Genomic DNA, 12,503 nt, shown 5'->3' with positions numbered 1-12,503 from the left:
TAATTGACGGCTACATTTTCAGAATATCAGACATTTGCAGCTATCACATATGCATAGGAAATTTATTTTAGATCAATTTTTCTCACCAGGGACAGAGCCTTGCACTTAGGAAATGGCACTGAGCAGGGCTCCCAGCAGTGCCAGGTGCTCTCCAGTAAGGGGTGATATCATCTGCCTTGTGGAAACCAGCTGTGGCTGTGCTTCAGCTGCACAGCACTCCAGAGACATTAGCAGCAGGAAAAAGAACAGGGGAAGTGTATATGTAGCATATACAGGAGCCAGTTAACTGAATATTAATTTCATAATTTTTTTCTTTTACATCAATTTTGCTAAAAATGTGTTATAATGATTTCCCATAGTTAAAGAGTAATCTGCACAACAGTGTACATACAGCACTTGGAGTGCTTTGGATATACTGCCATTAAAAAAACACTGCAGCGTCAGTTGTGTTGAACCATGCAGGAATTTCAGATCTTACTGTGGGATAGCAAGTATTTGTTGTGGGTATACAGAAATCTCTGTACTCGGAAGCTCCACAAATTTTTGATGAAAAGATAAATTGAGTCCGTCTGTTCTGAAACGACTCCATTTATGATCTCAGCAGAACAATTGTATTTTCCATTTCCTGCAGTTTTTAAATCTTGTAATCTAATCCAACTTTCAGTGAAGACAAAGAATTCTTTTTAACAATCATTGTACTGGAAGATTCTTCTTCTCCCTCCCCTAAGAAACAGCCTGAACAGCCTATGCACTGCTTCCATCTGAATGCTCCAATAATTTCCTAGTGCTTTCTAGATGCACAATGTCCAAAACAGGAACGGAGAAGACCTAGATATTTTTAAGTGCCTTGCTCAAGACTGCACATAAAACTGTCACAGGGTAGGGTTAAAAGGAGCAGAAAGTCCAATTCACTACCCAGTCCTGTGCCTCAGGTACATAACCACTTCTGTATTCCTTATATGTTGCCCCACATTGTTGAAACTGGATTTAAATTCCTTTCCAAGATTCCCAGCCCTAATTGCCCCAAAGCATCCCAATGGCTGGGCAGTCTCAGGGAGTAGAGCCTTTCCTATTTGCCCACCAATATTGGAACAGGAGCTTTGAGAGTCACATAAAGCTGTTGTGCTCGTGGTGTGTGCACTGAACTGCTGCTCCCTCCGAGAGGCAATTCAAGCTCATTGCTCGGGCCTACTGAGTGTGGAAAACACCAGCTGGCTGCCAGGACAAAAATAAAAGCTGTATTTAGTTACTAAGGTATTATTGCAGTAATGGTAAGTCCATGGATGACTAATATGTTGTAGCTGCAGGTAACGGGGCACACACCTGCCTGCCACGGGCTGTGTGACTAAAAACAGCTCCCCTGATAAACCTAATCCCAAAATCCACAGAAAACGGCATTTCTTTCTGTTGTCTCCAGTGAGCTTTGCATCGGACTTAACGTGTGGTGGAGCCAGGCTCGGTCTGAATTAGCAGCCATATGTTCAAGGCTCGATGCACTGAGGAATCGTTGCTAGCCCGGTGAACCTCTCAGGAAGCAGCCTGAGGTGACTCCAGTCAACGGAGCGATGGGAAACTGGAGCCGTGGGATGCTCAGGTCCCTTGTCCCCAGGCACAGCCTGGCTGCAGGGAAGTGGGGAATCCTGCCAGGAGCACCTCAACAGTGGCCAGATTTTTAAAAAGCTGGGCTGTAAACCTTCACATTTTTCAGAGTCTGGGGCAGAAATTTGTTTCCACCCCTGTACAGCGTGGATGCTGATGGGGAGGGCACACGGGCGCTCCCCGAGCTGTGCAGGATGAGGTGCTGCTGACCCCGAGGGGAGCAGAGCTGCGGGAGGCCGGAGCCCCTTTAGGCGAGGCTTAAGGCGATGCCTCGCGTAGGTCCCGCCCGCGTCCCTCTCGCAGGCGGCAGAAGCAGGAGGGGCGATGCCGCGGCGCGTCCCGCCCTCGCCGCGCCGGGGAGGCTCCCCGGGCCCCAGAGACACCTCGGGCGGCGGCAGGAGGAGGAGGAGGAGGAGGAGGAAGAGAAGGAGGAGCAGCAGCAGCTGCAGCAGCGCCCGGTCCCAGCCCCGACCCGCTGCTCTCCCACCGGCCCCAGGTGAGAGGCCGCCCCGGCAGGGGAGATGCCCCGGGAGGGTGAGGGCTCGGGGGTCGCGCTCCGCCGAGCACGAAATCAAAAGCGCCGAAGGTTTCCCGTATAATGGTTATTTATTATCTCTTATGGCACCACTTGATACACTTGGGAACAGCGAGCAAATGTTCGGGCCCGTAAATCTTCTCTCTCAAGTTTATTTTGCTTAGAAAAGGAGGATTTGGTAAAGCTGGGGGCCTGAGAATTGGGGTGGGATTCTGCCCGCCGCGTGAATGGAGAACTTTGGGTTTGTATTTTGCTCTCAAAAGTCGAAAGCTGACTGCTGTAGTATGGAGTATTTCAGATCCTTTTAGGCTTGCACTTTTTTAGTGTAGTAGTGCTTTAAGTTGCTGAAGGAGTTACTTAAATACCAGGGAAAATTTGAAATAGCAACAGAAGTTTGGCTTGTGTCTTGTTTACTGCTGAATAGATAAATAAGTTGCGTCTCATCTCGGTAGGATGTGTTACGGTATTTTTATAACAAGTTAATAAAGGGATTAAAATGCTTTAATACATATAGCACAGCACTAGGACATTATTGCAAGGATCTTACATTTGCCAGTGGCAGATGAAGGAAATCCTAGAACAGGTGAATATCATCACCAACAACCCAGGACCACACTGAAGAGAGAGCCTGAGACTTCTTTCATGACCAGTAAAGGATGTGGTCAACACAAGTGCTGAGAACTGGCAGAGACACTTTGAAAGCATTTTTGGACACACAAAGTAAATATGCACTGTAATGTTTGAATTTGATTCAGCATAGAAGTCTGTTTTCCTTCTCTTAGATGTGTTATATTTTATTTGTACTGCTGAGAGCCTGACACCCTTGGCCCAAGACTATGCTGCTATAAGTACTGTGCAAATATAAGATGGGGGAATCCACACAAATGTACCTAAAACCTGTGGCTTTGATTCTGAAGTGTTTGTGATTTATTATAGGAAATAAAGTGTCCTATGCTGGCCACTGCAACATGAAAATTTCTTCACAGTGGGAAATAAGGTGTAGCTGTATCTGCATTAGTGACCTTATTGCTTTCTGCGAAGATTCATGATGGGAGAGGGTTGTGTTGTTTTTTTGTTTGTTTGTTTGTTTGTTTGTGTTTGTTTTTGTTGTGTTTTTGTTTGTTTTTTGTTTGTTTTTTGTTTTTGTTTTTTTAATGAATATGAGGACCTGGGAACTTTAAAAGGCACTCACCTTAAGAAAAAGTACTATTAAGAAGTTCTGTGTCTATGATATATTTTGAGGATAAATAAGAAAAATTTTCAATATTATTTTTATGCAAGCAAGATTCCAGGAGAGAAAGTTCCTAGGAGGGTTTAATGCTTGTATCTAGGTTAAAAAAAAAAATAAATAAGCAAACAGTGGGATAGAGTGGTTGTGTTTGCGCTGAAGGGGTTTCTTTGTTTGTTTAGGTATCCTGACTTTTTAAATGTTGAAGTCCGATCTGTAAGTATTTTTATGATCCCCTATAGGTGGAAGAAGAATGTGTTGAGGTCTGTGTTAAGACCTGTGATACAGAAATGTGGAACGGAAAACAGGGGTATGTAGAATACCACTCTGAAAACAGTAAGCCAATACAGGTTTCCAATGGCCATTATAATTCTTATTTGTGCTTCCAGAAGCCATTACTAACAGCAATTAGGGTCATTGGGGGTTCTTGTAAAGCAGCCATTAAACTTCTTAAATTTTTCTTAATGAAGCTAATGTCAACACCATTAAGAGTAAAGGAGGAACAGACTTCATTCCCTAATGTATGTGGGCATTTATGTTCTCATGGCTTGTGCTAAGTGAAAGAGTAGGTGCTGGTTGAGAGCTAATTAGTTTAAAGTGTAAGCCTAGAGGTGATGATCACTGTTTTCTGTTAAGGTGGGTGCTTGTGTAGTTGCCAGTTGCTCTTAAATTAAAATAAAGACAGTAATCCCCCTGAATTTACAGTAAAATCTCTAAAATGAAACTTTAGATTTATTTTTGTGTTACAACTTTGACTTGGGTTTAACATTATGGAATTTATCAAGCTTGTCCTGATTATAAGTTATTATGAAGGCTGTAAAACAGGGTGAAATGCTTCACTCAGTGATTGCTCCCTCAGGCTCACTGTTTGTGTTGAAGCTACGGTTTATCTTTCTGGAAAAGGATCCAGTCTACCCTGGTTTGTTAGGTGGTTTAGGTTAATAAAATGTAATAGTTAAACTACACTAAGCATCTGGCAGGACTTCTGCATCACAAGTGTCATTGGGACTTTTTCTATACAGAAATAAATCAAAGAATGCTTTGTAATGATACAAAATCAGGCTGGGAATTCAGGTGCGTAAGAACAGCCGGTGGGATGGGTGTCAGAGTTGTTTGCTGCTGGTCGGGGCCGAGGTGTGGGGTCTGTGCTCGCTGGCACCGAGGGAATCTCAGCCAGTGCGTGGCCACTCGTTCATCTTTGCTGTTCCTTTGCTCTCCGAGCAACAGCTGTGCTCACAAGCAGTTCCAGAGACCTAGGCGTACTGTTGAAGTGCAGTTACAGACCCTATTGAAACCGAAAAGGTTTTTCGGACGAAAACTGGTACCTGGTTGAGCCACAGATGGCTCTTTTCTTCCCTAATTAAAGCCCAGTCAATATTCAAGTTCTTAAGTGCAGTCTCCTTAAAGCACCATTTGGGGAGCTAAGCCGTTCTTTCGAAGGCTGAATACTGCGTAAGTAGGGAGATAATCTATTAAGGCAGCATCTGCAAAGTTTCAAGATGATTATTTGCTAAGCTGACAGGATGTTACAGTGTGAAATAGTTTGTAACCACCGTGCAGCTAAATCATCTTGTATTACAATGAGGAAGTGCAACTTCTTCTTTAGGTCATTACGTCAGACTTCATGAAGAGTCTGTCTTGTGTTTGCTGAAAAAAATGAATTCTATATTTTTCATTTTGAAAACGGTAAAGATATTGATCTGGGATTTTCTCTTATTAAAAAAAAAAAAAAAACCCACAACTTTTTCACCTGTGTTATAAAATTAGGAGTTTTATAATGCTCTTATCTCATAATAAAAATCATTATCATTGTTATCTCCAGAGATTTGCAAATCCCTTTAAATAACTGTTGGTGTTACTTGTCTTTTGCCTCTTACACCAACCTATCTTCCTGAGACTCCTTGAGTAGGATGCAGTCTCTGTCCTGTGGTGCCAAGCAGCAGGGTATTCCATATGTGCAGGCAGAGGGGCAAGCTCTGCATTGGGTCTTTCCTTTAGAAGTGTTCTTTGCTTTACAAGTATAACATAGGATAGCACAAATGAGCTGTAATGATATTTCCTGCACACCATGTGCAGACTGCTACTGCTGAGCGTTACCTCTTCAGAGTTAGTAAAATTGAGGTGTAAAAAGTCGAACAATTTTGTCTAGGTCCCTCAGAGATAAACAGAAAAATTTAATAGAAGATGAAGATACTGTTCCTTTTCTAACTGAGGTAGTGCTTTACCTCAGCACCTTGCAGTTATGACATGAGTTTGTGTCAAAATGTGTCCTTCAAACCTCTTTGTTTTTTGTAGCTTGTTTGCAGTAACATTTTTATAAAAATCAAATAAACCTTCTTCTCTGTAGAACCAAGCTGCTGTTTTGAATTTTACAGCACAGGTCTTGCAGTTCAGAGGCTTCAGGTCTGTTGCTACTCTAAAGAAGCAGCAAAATCAAAGCTGGCTCTCATGTGACACAATGCCACACATACCACTTTTCCTAAAAGCCTTCTTCACAGCTAATGGACAAAATGTTCCTCTCTTAACAGCTGTTCTGTAATCCTCATTTCAGCATTAAAAGTAGCTTCTGATCTGTAATTAGAGAGAAGGAACAAACAGGGTGTGTTTAACTTCTGTTTCTGGGCATAAAACTAAGTGAATAAATAACACTTTCTAGTTAAAAACAGAAATAACAAAGATTACCAAGGCTGCAATTGGCATAAGTCATAGAAAGCTGAGAAGTTTCTCTGAATACAGGTGGCTGCTTCTGGCAACTTCTGAAGTGCCCTGAAGTACCCCTGTGCTACAAGTGTTCTCTGTTCACCGCAGGACATGTGTGTGTGTTTGCTCTGCTCAGCAGCTTGTAGGGCCGTCTGGTAAAGATAATTAAGGAGGTAATTTTCAGGCTCATTCTCCTGTGTCCTGCATCACTGTTTAAGTGTAGTGATAGAGCTTTGTCCCATCTTCTGTTCTCTGGGATGCAGAAATAAATACTGTTTGAAATCTGAGTTGTCATTCAGCCCACAACAAAAGGAATGTGTTTTTGAGATGCTCAGCAAGAGTAGTAATAAATACTTTTTTTTTTTTTTTATTTTAATAATCCTGCCTTGTAAATGGCTGGTTATAAAGCCACAGGCTTTATAATGTAATGTAATCAATACAAAAATGCTTTAAGGGGCTTTGATAAAGTTTTTAGGTCTTAAGACTGCATGCTTTATTTCACAGAAGGAGACAACATAAGGGTTTTATAGGTAGATAAATGTAGAAATAATTTACCTGTGACTGTATAACTTTGGTTTCAGTTTGTTGTTTTTTATTTAATGAATTTTTGTCATGACTAATAATGATTAGTTAGCATTTCAGTGAGTTGAATGAAATATTTTAGTAAGATGCTTTTCACTTGCAATATAACCTGGGTTTTAGTCATTATTGACTTTAATACTTAATGTCCAATCTGTGACGCTTTCTGATTTATTTATTGATGTAAAGACATACATTTATACTGGGGGTTCTTTTAAGGAACTAGTTGATGATCAAACCACCTAGCAGTGAGTAATTCTTACTTGGATACCATTTTCCAAGTAACCAAAATGGTGAGGAAACAAGCATTCCAATAGAATGACAGAGCACATGGAAGGGCTGGGTAAGGAGTGCAGCTGGGAAGGAGCTCCAAAGGTGAATTCAGACCAACTGAGCTCACTGAGGTTTATTCAAACTCAGCTGAAATTAATGGAAATGGGTGATAAAGGCCTGATCATTTAAATGCCAGATATTCTTAGCATCTGGCTCGTGTCAACCTGAGCCCATCTGTTACAGTATTTCAGGCAGGACCTGCTTGCTGAAACAAGCTCAGACTTAGCCAGGCTGTGGGGGAAAAAACAGATTGGGTCAAGCTGAAAGAGGATGAACTTTGTACTGCAGCTTTTCTGTGTGTCTGAGTCTTTTTCCTTATTGCTACTGAGCATATGTGGGATTGAATCACAAAAATTAGTTTCAGTAGCAGAACAGAATTTTGGTTTTAATTTCCTCACTTGAAAGGAAGCTGGGGTACCGCTATCAAAACTTTCTCACTTCCTGACCCTTTCTGCCTGCTGTTCTCCTCCTCCTTTGCCAGTGGTTTCGAGCCTGCTGCTGTGAAGGTGATAATCATTTCAATGCCAAGGAAATAAACATTTATATATTTGTGAGGTACACGTTTTGTTGCAATGAACTAAAATAAATAATACAAGATGTGAGAAATGTATGCAGGTATTACTCATACATATTAATCAGGAACTGACTTTTGAGGTTAAAATACTTTAAGAATTCTTATCGCAGATAAAGACAATGAATCAGTTTTGATACTTGAATTGTGCAAGTTCTTACTGTTCTGCTAATTCCATGTGCAGTACCTGTACTAATGTATGTAGGCCCTGTGCAGTTTGTTAGAAGATAGGAATAAAATAGAGGCAAAGTATACTTCTGTGGCTTTATAACTTCTAGGTCCTGGAAACTTTAAATTCCTTTCTGCTCACTAGTTATGTAAAAATGACTAATGATGTCTGTTTAAAAAAAAAAAAAAGTGTTTTTTGTTTTTTTTTTTTCCTAGAAATATCCTTATATGACTTTAAGTCTGAACACAGGAGTAAATGCAGTGAAGGCTGTGATTTTTCTGGTGTAGCTAGGCTGGCTCAAGGAGAGCTGTCACTGAAAGTGGGCAGCACTGCTTGCTTGCTGCCCCTGTGCCCCTACCCCTCCCTGGAGTCAGCACTGCTCATCTGACCCGCAGCTGAGATGATTCATGGAACTAAATGGGCCAAAAGAAATTTTTTGAATAGTATAAGCATTTTTTAAGTATGACTTTTTTTTCCTCTGTAGGAACAGAACAACCAGGTTAGAGGAAGTGGCAAGAACGTGTAGTTGAACTTCTAGAGAGACAGATGGGGACGGTTCCCTCCTCTCTGGTGGTGGCTGTGCTGTAAAACTGGGCTCCTGGTTATCCAAGTGGTAAGTTATACTTCTGCAAACACGCTGGAAAAGTGAGCTGGACTGTGTTTTGGTTGAAGGTATTGCCAGTTGCATTGTGATCCCAATTCCAATATTTCTTAAGACTGAGCTCTGTTCTTCTGTTTTACTTCTACAACAGGAAATGAATGGAAAAAATATTTCACTGTAGGACTTTTTAAAAATCACCTCTAGTTTTTTTCAAGTTCCTGAGGAGTATCCTGTTTTGAATTTAGTAGTTTTTACTTTTTATTTTTAGATTGCTAATTGTAACAGTTACAAGCTCCCCACTCCCTTTTCCCTCAGGATGCTGCACTTTTAAAATAAGGCAGAAGATGCTTTGCAGTCCTAGAGCAACAGTTGAGTTGACATATATTGTGGTTTGCCTAAGAATGTGCAGTGTTACTGCACATACTATTACAAGATACTAACACAAAATCCACACCTGTTGGAAGGTAATCAGAGCTAGAAGTTGCTCTAAGAAAGTGAGAATTGATTTCGTAAGCGTATAAACACCATGTTTAGCTTCCAAAGAAATAGGAAAAAACCCAATATAGTTACTTTGTAAACACAATTTGATGCAGTTTTTGCAATGCCACTATAGGCAAAATTCCACATAGGCAGTTTTATTTTCCCCAGTGAGCTGATGTGTTGATTGCTTGCATGTTCAGAGCTCTCTTGCAGAGTTGTAGAACATGATTTAGTGACACAGGTTGTCAGTGTGAGCAGAACCGCATGTGGGTGTTAATTGCTTCTGGTGAGGTGCAGACCAATTAATTAGAGATGTTGTTAGATAAAGGAGATTAAGTTGCAATTAATGAATAGTATATTGGAAGAGCAGAGGGGGAAGTTTTATTTTTCAAGATTCTGGGCAGATTTAGGCAAGAAATAAGAGTTGCCCTTTTCTCACATTGGCTCTGTGTTCCATAACCATATCAAGCACGTTTACACAGGGAATTTGGATGTAGTTGTAGCTAAACTGGTTTATCAGAGTAGCATTAAATGCTTGTTTTACAAGTTGAATTAATTTTTGTCCTACTTTTATGCAGGCAGTTGTATCTGGAAATATGTTCTGCTGTATTTGTTTTGAACTGAGCTGTTCTATGTTCATTAGGCTTTCCTCGAATTGTCTCTACTGCCAATAAAATATGTATATGCAAGGATACATAAACATCTAGTAGTATAAATAAATTAACTAAAGTGTAATTTCTGAAAGCTGTAGAATCTAGAAGATACTGTGCTTGTTCCTTTTTACCTTTCTGACTGGCTTCTTCATCACATTCTGTGTATCAGTATCCCAGGCATCATTCTTTGAGCTTGAGCATTTACGAATAGCTAATTTTTAAAGAAGCACTTGCCAAAAAACCCCAAAACAATCAAACTAACTACTTGCTGGCTGGTAAGTCCGAAGAGTGTTGGCTGTAGAAAGTGTGGGAATCAGTTGTTGCAGTTTTTACATGCTATAAAAAATATCCTCACTACAAACTGAGGGGCTTTCAAGAGGGGAAAAAGTGGGATGGGTGGAGAGGAAGTTGGATTTCTTTAACTGTGCACTACCCTCCCAGAAATGCAATAACTGCAGGTTGCAGGCAGGGAAGACCTAATTTTATTGTATTATAATACTATAAATGGACCTGGGAACAACTTACCCTGATCCAGAGTCAGTCTTAGGTTACTGCCAACATTGAGATGGGGACTGTGGAGATATCTGAATGGGAAAGGAAGCCTGGTGAGTTTTAGAAGCAGTTTTGAAGGCAGCTGTATAATACATTGGAGGCTAAGTTGTCCAGAAATATTTTTTATTTGCTGTGACCTGAACCCTGCTCTTAGAGCAGTGCCCTAGCAGTGGGCAGGGGAAGTGTGCATGCTGAGTGGGGAACAACTCTATCCCTCTTTTCAGCCTCATGGTTGAATTTAGTAAGTTCTCTTTTTGTGGTAGTTAGTGGTGGTATCACCCTGATTTGTGCCTTCTCTGCAAAGTACTAGCCAGCTGTACTTGTGTCCACACCATATGTGAGTGCTTTAAGATCTTGGGGTTCTGAGTGCTGCCTCTCTGCACCTGCTCACTGAGCCTGCACCTTGGAAACAACAGCCCTGGACATTAAAATCTGTTCTGACTGTCTCTGTTTGAAGTAGACAAACTTCTCTGGAGTCCCAAATGCTGGGACCACAAGATGTATAGCTAGTTGTTGGGGAAATTTCTAAAGCAGCTTTCCAGGTAACACTGGAGGTTGCTGGTCATTGCAAAATGAACAGTACAACATGCTGTTCCCTGAATCTTTCTTCTTTGAAGTGCTCCTTAGGATTTGCTCAATGCTCTCCAGGGTTTTCATGTCACTGTACTTGACACGCCCATGGTGCTTTTCTTTGCTCCATGAGAAGGATCCAAGCAGACTTGGATTCTCTTGCTGTTCCCTCTGCTGCAGTGTGACCCTCTGGGCACTCACAAACCCTTGGGTGGTCTGTTGCGTGGTTACCACACAGTTTTGAGTTCAGACCTGAAAAACTGGTTTTTGTACGCACAAACCACCTGTTCTGCTGGGGAACAGCCCAGGCAATTGTGGATGGTCTTTATTGGTGTCTTATTCAGCACTCTTATGTTTAAAGAGTGTCAGTAATGTCCACCTGAACTTCAGAATACATATGTAGGCTCCTGTGGCAGGCATAAGGAATTTGTGATTACAGAGAGGAGCTACTTATGACGGCACTGTTTCCTCACCTCCCCTGCAGTGTACATGGTCAGGCTGTGTGTATGTCTTCTAACATAAATGTATATTCTTACATTGGGGAGCAACATGGTAATGATGGCCAGGCTGGTTTTTAGACAATAACCAGGCAGGCAACAGGTCTGCCCTCTAACCTAAGAGGGTGACTGCACAAAATGTTGCCAGGGAGCAAGTTAAAATGCCTTAGTTATTACCTGTGTATAATGTTATCCTGCATAAGGTAAATGCAAGGCAGGCAATTCTACTTTGCTTTATAGGAGGCTATGAGTTTGTACATTGGCAGTTACTATGGGAGATTTTACATGCTATTAATCTTCATGTTTTAATTGATCTGCTAATAATTTGTTTGTGCAACTAGGTAGGTAGGTAGGTTTCTTTACCATGGTAGCCTTTTAAAAAAGATCTTTAAAATCTGGATAATTTGATAATTTGATATAAGACCATTTGTAGAATACCAACTGCATTGTGTGCCTTTTGGTGGGAAGTAATGCTTGAGTCAGAAGAATCCCAAGATCAAGCAGTTTTCTCTAGTTCTAAGCTGCTTGGGATGCTTGCCTGTATTCCCATAAGGTAATCCTTATTGTTAATTCTTTTCTATGTTTCCATATAGCTAACAGAAGGGGTAATACAGCTATATAGCTAACAGCAGGTTTTACTCACCTACCCTTTCTCTGTTTAAAGAAGCCAAGCCTTCTTTTTTACACAGTAGTAACCTGGTGGATTGTTGCACCCTCCTTGCGGTGTTGCCAAACATAGCTTTTGGTTATGAATTTTTTACAAAAAAAAAAAAAAGGCGTTTCAGAACTGTAAGCTGATGTTTCACTTCCCTTACAAATTTTTGTCTACTGTTGGCCAAAGCTGAGTTTTTCTCTGCAGCCAAGTGTTAAAAGCTTTATTTAAAACAAAATTTTGTGATTTACGGTCCATTAAAAATGTCTGCTATTATTAATATTTTGATAAAATGCTAACATTTTAACTCAGTAGGCTAAATCATTCTTATAACTTACTTCCTGTCTTAATGGAAAAGTCAGCAAACTTTTAAGCACTTTCTTTGGGCCTGTGACTGAAATTTTTATGTGTATTTCCTTATAATGAAACATTAACTTCAGATTTCAAGAACACTTTTTGAAGGAATATATGGCAAAGATAATATGCAATGCTTGTGGAATACAGCATACAGTTACCTTGGGTTTGTACTTTACTAAAGCTTTTTTATGGAAGAGACTAATTTCTGACCAAGAACAGGAGTACTGACACAAACATCTGCTTTTATTGATGAGCTTCCTGGCATTTCTTTTGTTTGACTTCTGCCAGAATGAGAATTTGCCTTTTCTTTTGGGGATTTCTTGACCTGCAGTCTGAGTTCCCTGATGCGTCATTCACTGAATCATCCCCGCTCCTTACACTGACCTCCTGATCCTTCCGTAGGGTCAGAGAACAGGGGCAGACTGGG

At 40.8% G+C, this 12,503-nt stretch overlaps 1 protein-coding gene across 4 annotated transcripts in view; it reads left to right on the top strand.

Moving 5' to 3' along the window:
* Positions 1–1,985: 1,985 nt before the first annotated feature.
* The window catches only part of ADCY7 (adenylate cyclase 7), a 59,275-nt gene continuing 48,757 nt past the window's right edge, over positions 1,986–12,503 (top strand). For 2 of the 4 annotated variants that reach the window (XM_050311224.1, XM_050311221.1), the window contains exons 1-2: positions 1,986–2,095; positions 8,199–8,327. The gene's annotated coding sequence lies outside the window, so the exon portion shown is untranslated. Of the gene's footprint in view, positions 2,096–3,653; positions 3,673–6,220; positions 6,236–8,198; positions 8,328–12,503 lie in introns of those variants that run through there. The other 2 variants (XM_050311222.1, XM_050311223.1) reach the window with 2 other exon arrangements.

The sequence above is a fragment of the Myiozetetes cayanensis genome, unplaced genomic scaffold (assembly GCF_022539395.1).
Source record: "Myiozetetes cayanensis isolate MyiCay16 unplaced genomic scaffold, myiCay2020 scf16, whole genome shotgun sequence".
Taxonomy (NCBI): Eukaryota; Metazoa; Chordata; class Aves; order Passeriformes; family Tyrannidae; genus Myiozetetes; species Myiozetetes cayanensis.
The sequence above is the reverse complement of the archived record's forward strand: the minus strand, read 5'-3'. Positions and strand labels throughout refer to the sequence as shown.